Raw genomic sequence first — 8,708 nt, forward strand, 5'->3', positions numbered from 1 at the left:
ATGTTTATTTTAAAGAGCATGGTATAAGACATCAGAAGACTCCTCAGTTGAATGGCTTGGCTGAAAGGATGAACAGAACATTGGTTGAAAGAGTTAGGTGCTTATTGTCACAATCTGGATTGGCAAAATCCTTTTGGGGTGAAACTTTGAGCACTGTTGTTCATGTCTTGAATCGGACACTATATGTTCCCTTGCAATTTGAAGTGCCAGAGAAGGTATGGTTAGGTAAAGATGTTTCTTATGATCATTTAAGAGTCTTTGGATGTAAAGCTTTTGTTCATATTCCTAAAGATGAGAGATCTAATCTTGATGTAAAGACTAGGCAGTGTATTTTTATTGGCTATGGCACAGATGAGTTTGGTTACAGGTTTTATGATCCTGTTAGCAAGAAGGTGATTCGGAGTAGAGATATTGTTTTTGTTGAAGACCAAACATTGAAGGATGTTGATAATGCGGAGAAGCCAATAGTTTAGCCTAGTGATGATTTTTCTGACTTGGATATTACTCCCTCTATGCCTATGGTAGAAGATGGTAGAGTTGAAGCTCAAAATAATAAGCATGATACAAGTGCAGGTGAAGATGGAACAGTTGATCTGATACTTGATGAAGTTGGTGATGATGATCAAGATGAAGAACCAGCTTTGGAAATTTCTGCAGATGCACTCAGAAGGTCTACAAGAGAGAGAAAGCCTTCGTCAAGGTATTCTCCACATGAGTTTGTTTTGTTGACTGATGGGGGAGAACCTGAATGCTTTGGAGATGCTTTGAAGCTTTGCAAGAAGAAATGAAGTCCTTGCTTGAGAATTGTAACACCCTATTATTCAAATCCTTATGCTTGAGTCATAAGTCAATGATATTACGGTGGTACGACTCTCAGATGGATTATAATACATAATTATAATTAAAATTGAAAGTAAGTATTAAACGAGAAGGCTGAAATTGAGTAAAATAAAATCGCAAAGTCGTATCGCTCACGTATCGACAATAGATAAAGTGTTGATCGAAAAATGATATAAGAATAAAGACATAAAGGAGAATAAGAGAAGGACAGTATATGGATATATGACATAAGTAAATAGCCACTAGTTACGACCCGCGAAGTTTAGGCCAGTTAGGATACAGTATGAAAGTAGATGACAACAGTACCTCCTAATCTCTCCCAAATAAAATATGAAAGCCTTTATAGGCAAGTTCAAAAGAGTTCAATACATAATATAAGCTTTTTAAAATAAGGGTGGAGAGATTCCAAGCAAAATATAAAGTAGAGGATATAAAGATCTTCGCCATCTCTAAGATGAACCACAGCTCACGTCTGAGCACCTGAACCTGTATCTGAAAAACAAGAGATATATACGGAATGAGAACCCCCAACCCATGGGTTCCCAGTACGGTAAAAGTGCCAAATAAATACAATGTATTGTAATAAAAACTCACTAAGCATCCTAACTTCTTTTCACCAAGTATTCATCCTATGTTCTCGCTAATCCATAAATAGGAAACAGTCATAAGGGAATGCTAAATCTAATTCATCTTCCTCATGCTTCACAACATTCTAACTCCCCGACAATTCACAATCAGAATTATAAACGAAACCATTCCCAGCCATACTGTCTCAGCAACTCTATATCGTTACCTCATATCCTCACCTAGAGCAAGTGAAATCACTTCACTGCGTCTACCCAGGGAGCTCAAATTATCTCATTCTCTACCTGGAGCAAGTGAAATCACTTCATTGCGTCTACCCAGCGAGCTCAATTACCTCATTCAATAATCATCATCATTATTCAATTACATCATCAACTCATCTCATCAAGAATAGCCCTCAGCATCAACCGACACCAGCATAAGGAACCTCTTAGTTGTACAAACACAGGCAATACAGGTAAGTAATACACAATAAGGTACAAGTAAAACAAGTAGCACATAATCAGGTAACATAGCATATATGATATAGCAATCCAAAACAAATAGGAAAACCCAAATAATTCAAACATATGCAAATGATGTATGCCTGCCCTATGGCTGATGAGTCTCATTTGTCGGTTATAAAGCCAACCCGACAAGTCCTGGTAGCTAACCATTGGACTGTCTCTCTATCGTGCATCCCCAACTTGAGTTATTCACAAACATAATCATAATCACACAATACCCACACTGGTGTTTATCCATGGGGGCAAACTCATCCGGAACTTTCACAGTGTCTGGCCACACTTATGACATAGGGTCAACAGAATCTCGGATCTCAATCTGGAGCAAGTGGAGCCGACCTACTGCATCTACCCAAGGAAATCCGAAACTCAGATAATTTCACAAATCTCAAATCAACCTCGACTAGGAGCAAGTGGGGGCTAACCACTGCATTTATCCCAGGAGTTGCAAACCAAACCCGAAGCAAGTGTAATCAATGCCACTGCATCTACCAAGGCAGGTATATCTCACCACATCCCGGAACAAGTGGATCAATGCCACTGCATCTACCTAGGTAGGTGTTTAAAAGCTCAACCTGGAGCGAGTGGAATCACCACTACTGTCGCTACTACCCAAGCGTCAATATCTCTGACCTAGAGCAAGTGGGACAAACCACAACCCTTGCTACTACCCAGGCATCTCAAACATACATTCATTCAAAACTCCATAATTAAACTCATTTATCGAAATCCTCCTTCCTCATCTCATACCCGGAGCATGTGGATAATGCCACTGCCTACTACCCAGGGTCACATATCACATTCAATAATTTCCATTATTATTCATTTACCACATTCAATCATTAATCATATACATATACATATATATACTCAGCCATAATTCAATTCTTATCACAGCCACCCGGCTCATACTATACACAGCACTTCCACCATCATCCTCAGCAACTTATACAATCATCATTACTCATCATTCATCATTGATTCTCACTTTACTTCATCCACAAGTTACTACATGTCCTAGCTTCTTTTCATTACTAGGCATATTATAAAAATTTGGGACTTAAAGGATGAAAATGGAGGATTAGAAGTCTGAAATTTGGCTTTAAAACTCAAAAATCAATTTTTGGCTGAAGACGGGGTCACGCGTGCGCGTCGCCCATGCGCACGCGTGGAAGGTGAAAAAGTAGAGTGACACGTGAGCATCGCCCATATGGATGCATGGGAAGCAGAAAGGTAGCGCGACGCGTGCACGTCAGTCACGCGTACACGTGGGTATGTCTTGTGCTCCTCGCACAATACCAGCACAACTCTCTGGATTTTCTACTGGACACTTGCATCAATACAGGCGCACGTGTGAGGGAGAAAAAATCATGGGTGACGCGTGCACGTTAGCAATGTGTGCGCATCGGAGTACGTTTTTTTAAAAATTTTACTGTCTGAAAAGCTGCAGAATTCCATTTTTAAACCTCAAACTTCCGCCACACATAACTTCTTCTAAAAATTTTCTTTTTCAACCATTTCTGAATTGTTTGAAAGATCGTTTAATAAACTTTCATAAAAACTTGGTTTTGAAGAATTCCCAACTTCGAGGACTGAGTTACGGACCGCCGAAGTTGGTCAAAAATCAGTTTTTACCCAAAAACATAAATTACTAATTTTTCCAATGTTCACAAGCCAAATTCATTTTCACCCATCCAAATGACCACAATCCAGCCACATTCACATAATTACACTCAACCAAAACCAAATCTACCTCATCTATACAATTCAATTCAATTTCGTCACCTTCCACTCCTAAATTCCTAATTTCTTGTTATTCTACACTCCTCCTATTTTTTTCACACACTTAACATTCAATATCCATTCAATCTCATTTGCCATCGCACAATACACACATCAAATTCACACAATATCCATTCAATATTCATTTTCCAATTCATCAAATTCTCAACACACCAAACATACAAATTCACAGAATTCTCAACTCAATCATTAATTTGCATTACATATCAACTATACATATTAGTACCAACCATTTACACAATCCAAACTTATTCCTAGCGGCATCTAGCCCAGGAATTCTCATTACACCACACGGTACTTAAGTGAAACTTAAACCGTAACTCTTGTAGCCAAAATAATTGAGCCTCTTCTTTGGAAGTCTCCACCAACCTTAGCTCCAAGCCTCACGCAAGAGTTCCACAAGCCAATTCAAGTTTCCAAGAGCACCAAAATCTCATCCAATAACTCTAACACAACCAATATCATACATACATCAACCTAGGGTTTATTAAATCTAGTAAATCACAAGGGTTAGTGCTTACTTACCTTAACCCACTAAATTTTGTGATGAATATCACCAATGGCCCATACTAGAGCGCCCCTAAACAACTAAAATCACAAGATTTCCTCAAAACCCAACCCAAATTTGAATTTAAAGGGAAAAACAAAAATTGGGTAGAGGATACTGGAATACTGAGGAGCGGATAATTTATACGCGTTTTGGCATTATTTTTAGGTAGTTTTTAGTAGGATCTAGCTACTTTTAGAGATGTTTTTAATAGTTTTTATGCAAAATTCACATTTCTGGACTTTACTATGAGTTTGTGTATTTTTCTGTGATTTCAGGTATTTTTTGGCTGAAATTGAGGGACCTGAGGAAAAATCTGATTCAGGCTTAAAAAGGACTGCTGATGCTGTTGGATTCTGACCTCCTTGCATTCGAAATGGATTTTCTTGAGCTACTGAACTCCAAATGGCGTGCTCTCAATTGCGTTGGAAAGTAGACATCTATGGCTTTTCAGCAATATATAATAGTCCATACTTTATTTGAGTTCACTGAGAGGACGGGAGGTAGCCATTGACAACGGTGAAATCCAACAGACAACTTGCCATGGAAGGGAGTAAGAAAGATTGGATGAAAGTAGTAGGAAAGCAAAGATTCAGAAGGAACAAAGCATCTCCATACACTTATCTGAAATTCCCACCAATGATTTACATAAGTATCTCTATCTTTATTTTATGCTTTATTTATCTTTATATTCAAAAACTATTATAACCATTTGAATCCGCCTAACTGAGATTTACAAGATGACCATAGCTTGCTTCATACCGACAATTTCCGTGGGATCGACCCTTACTCACGTAAGGTATTATTTGGACGACCCAATGCACTTGCTGGTTAGTTGTGCGAAGTTGTGACAAAGTGTGATTCACGTTTGAGAGCTCCAAGTCTTTGGCGCCATTGTTGATGATCACAATTTCGTGCACCAAGTTTTTAGCGCCGTTGCCGGGGATTGTTTGAGTTTGGACAACTGACGGTTCATCTTGTTGCTCAGATTAGGTAATTTTCTTTTCAAAAAGTTTTCAAAAAAATTTTTTTCTTTCTTTTTTCGTTTTTTCTAAAAATTATTTTCGAAAAATCCAAAAAATTAATAAAATCATAAAAAAACCAAAAATATTTTGTGTTTTTTGTTTGAGTCTAGTGTCAATTTTTAAGTTTGGTGTCAATTGCATGTCTTTAAAAATTTGTGCATTTTTCGAAAAACTCATGCATGGTGTTCTTCATGATCTTCAAGTTGTTCTTGGTAAGTCTTCTTGTTTGATCTTCATATTTTCTTGTTTTGTGTTTTTTGTTGTTTTTCATATGCATTTTTGCATTCATAGTGTCTAAGCATGAAAAATTTCTAAGTTTGGGGTCTTGCATGTTTTCTTTTCTTGAAAATTTTTCAAAAATAAGTCTTGATGTTCATCTTGATCTTCAAAGTGTTCTTGGTGTTCATCTTGACATTCATAGTGTTCTTGCATGCATCATGTGTTTGATCCATAATTTTTATGTTTTGGGTCATATTTGTGTTTTTCTCTCTCATCATTAAAAATTCAAAAAATCAAAAAATATATTTTCCTTATTTCTCTCATAAATTTTCGAAATCATTGGATTGACTTAGTCAAAAATTTTAAAAATAAGTTGTTTCTTGTTAGTCAAGTCAAAATTTCAATTTTAAAAATCCTACCTTTTCAAAATCTTTCAAAAATCAAATCTTTTTCATTTTTCGTATTATTTTTCGAAAATTTTAAAAAGTAATTTCAAAATCTTTTTCTTAATTTATTTCAAAATTTCGAAAACTTTACTAACAATTAATGTGATTGATTCAAAAATTTGAAGTTTGTTACTTTCTTGTTAAGAAAGGTTCAATCTTTAAATTCTAAAATCATATCTTTTAGTTTCTTGTTAGTCAAGTAATCAATTTTAATTTTAAAAATCAAATCTTTTCCAAAATATCTTTTTCAATCATATCTTTTGAAAATATCTTTTTCAAATCATATCTTTTTCAAAATCAATTTCAAAATCTTTTCCAACTTCTTATCTTTTCAAAATTGATTTTCAAATCTTTTTCAACTAACTAATTGCCTTTTTGTTTGTTTCTTATATTTTTCAAAACCACCTAACTACTTTTCTCTCTCTAATTTTCGAAAATCCCTCACCCTTTTTCAAAATTCTTTTAATTAACTAATTGTTTCAAATTTTAATTTTAATTTTATTTCTTCTCTTAATTTTCGAAAATCACTAACTTTTTTTTCAAAAACAATTTTTGAAAACTCTCCTCTTTCTCACCTCCTTTTATTTATTTATTCAATTACTAACACTTCTCTTTATCTTAAAATTCGAACCCTCGCTTCACTTCTGTGTTCGAATTTTTCTCCTCCTTCTTCTATTCTTTTCTTCTTTTACTCACATAAAGGAATCTCTATACTGTGACATAGAGAATTCCTCTTTCTTTTTGTTTTCTTCTTTTTTATATGAGCAGGAGCAAGGATAAGGACATTCTTGTTGAAGCAGATCCTGAACCTGAAAGGACTCTGAAGAAGAAGCTAAGAGAAGCTAAAGCACAACAATCCAGAGAAAACCTTACAGAGAATCTCGAAAAAGAAAGGGACATGGCCGAACCCAATAACAATGGTGGAGGCACAAGGAGGATGCTTGGTGATTATACTACACCTACTTCCATTTTTTATGGAAGAAGCATCTCAATCCCTGCCATTGGAGCAAACAATTTTGAGCTGAAGCCTCAACTAGTTGCTCTAATGCAACAGAACTGCAAGTTTCATGGACTTCTATCAGAAGATCCCTATCAGTTTTTAACTAAATTCTTGCAGATCTGTGATACTGTTAAGACTAATGGAGTAGATCCTGAAGTCTACAGGCTCATGCTTTTCCCTTTTGCTGTAAAAGACAGGGCTAGAACATGGTTGGACTCACAACATAAAGATAGCCTGAACTCTTGGGATAAGCTGGTCACGGCCTTCTTGGCTAAGTTCTTTCCTCCTCAAAAGCTGAGCAAGCTTAGAGTGGATGTTCAAACCTTCAAGCAAAAAGATGGTGAATCCCTTTATGAAGCTTAGGAAAGATACAAGCAGTTGACCAAAAAGTGTCCTTCTGGCATGCTTTCAGAATGGACCATTTTAGATATATTCTATGATGGTCTATCTGAGCTTTCTAAGATGTCACTGGACCATTCTGTAGGTGGATCCATTCACCTAAAGAAAACACATGTAGAAGCTCAAGAACTCATTGACATGGTTGCGAATAACCAATTCATGTATAGCTCTGAGAGGAATCCTGTAAGTAATGGGACGCCTCAGAAAAGGGGAGTTCTTGAAATTGATACTCTGAATGCCATATTGGCTCAGAACAAAATGTTGACTCAGCAAGTCAACATGATTTCTTAGAGTCTGAATGGATGGCAAAATGCATCCAACAGTACTAAAGAGGCATGTTCTGAAGAAGAAACTTATGATCCTGAGAACCCTGCAATGGCAGAGGTGAATTACATGGGCGAAGCCTATGGAAACACCTATAATCCCTCATGCAGAAATCATCCAAATTTCTCATGGAAGGATCAACAAAAGCCTCAACAAGGCTTTAATAATGGTGGAAGAAACAGGCTTAGCAATAGCAAGCCTTTTCCATCATCTTCTCAGCAACAGACATAGAATTCTGAGCAGAGCCCCTCTAGCTTAGCAAACATAGTCTCTGATATATCTAAGGCCACTTTAAGTTTTATGAATAAAATAAGGTCCTCCATTAGAAATTTGGATGCACAAGTGGGTCAACTGAGTAAGAAAATCACTGAAACTCCTCCTAGTACTCTCCCAAGCAATACAGAAGAGAATCCAAAAAGAGAGTGCAAGGCCATTGATATGATCAAAATGGCCAAACCCAAAGAGGAAGAGGAGAACATGAATCCCAATGAGGAAGACCTCATGGGACATCCTCCAGATAGAAAGGAGTTCCCTATTGAGGACCTAAAGGAATATGAGGCTCATATAGAGACCATAGAGATTCCATTAAACTTCCTTCTGCCATTCATGAGCTCTGAGAACTATTCTTCCTCTGAAGAGGATGAAGATGTAACTGAAGAGCAAGTTGCTCAATATCTAGGAGCCATCATGAAGCTGAATGCCAAGTTGTTTGGTAATGAGACTTGGGAAGGTGAACCGCCCTTGCTCATTAGTGAACTAAATACATGGGTTCAGCAAACTCTACCTCAAAAGAAACAAGATCCTGGTAAATTCTTAATATCCTGTACCATAGGCACCATGACCTTTGAGAAGGCTCTGTGTGACCTGGAGTCAGGTATAAATCTTATGCCACTCTATGTAATAGAGAAACAGGGGATCTTTAAGGTACAAGCTGCAAGAATCTCAATAGAGATGGCAGACAAGTCAATAAAACAAGCTTATGGATTGATAGAGGACGTGTTAGTGAAAGTTAAAGGC

The 8,708-nt window shown here is 36.7% G+C and overlaps 1 non-coding gene across 1 annotated transcript; it reads right to left on the reverse strand.

Annotated features, from left to right (window-relative positions):
• Positions 1 to 7,268: 7,268 nt before the first annotated feature.
• Positions 7,269 to 7,372, reverse strand: LOC112716201 (small nucleolar RNA R71). Its single transcript, XR_003160215.1, has one exon. It is a non-coding gene; the product is annotated as a small nucleolar RNA R71 (small nucleolar RNA).
• Between the last annotated feature and the right edge of the window lie 1,336 nt (positions 7,373 to 8,708).

Source organism: Arachis hypogaea, chromosome 1 (assembly GCF_003086295.3).
Source record: "Arachis hypogaea cultivar Tifrunner chromosome 1, arahy.Tifrunner.gnm2.J5K5, whole genome shotgun sequence".
Taxonomy (NCBI): domain Eukaryota; kingdom Viridiplantae; phylum Streptophyta; class Magnoliopsida; order Fabales; family Fabaceae; genus Arachis; species Arachis hypogaea.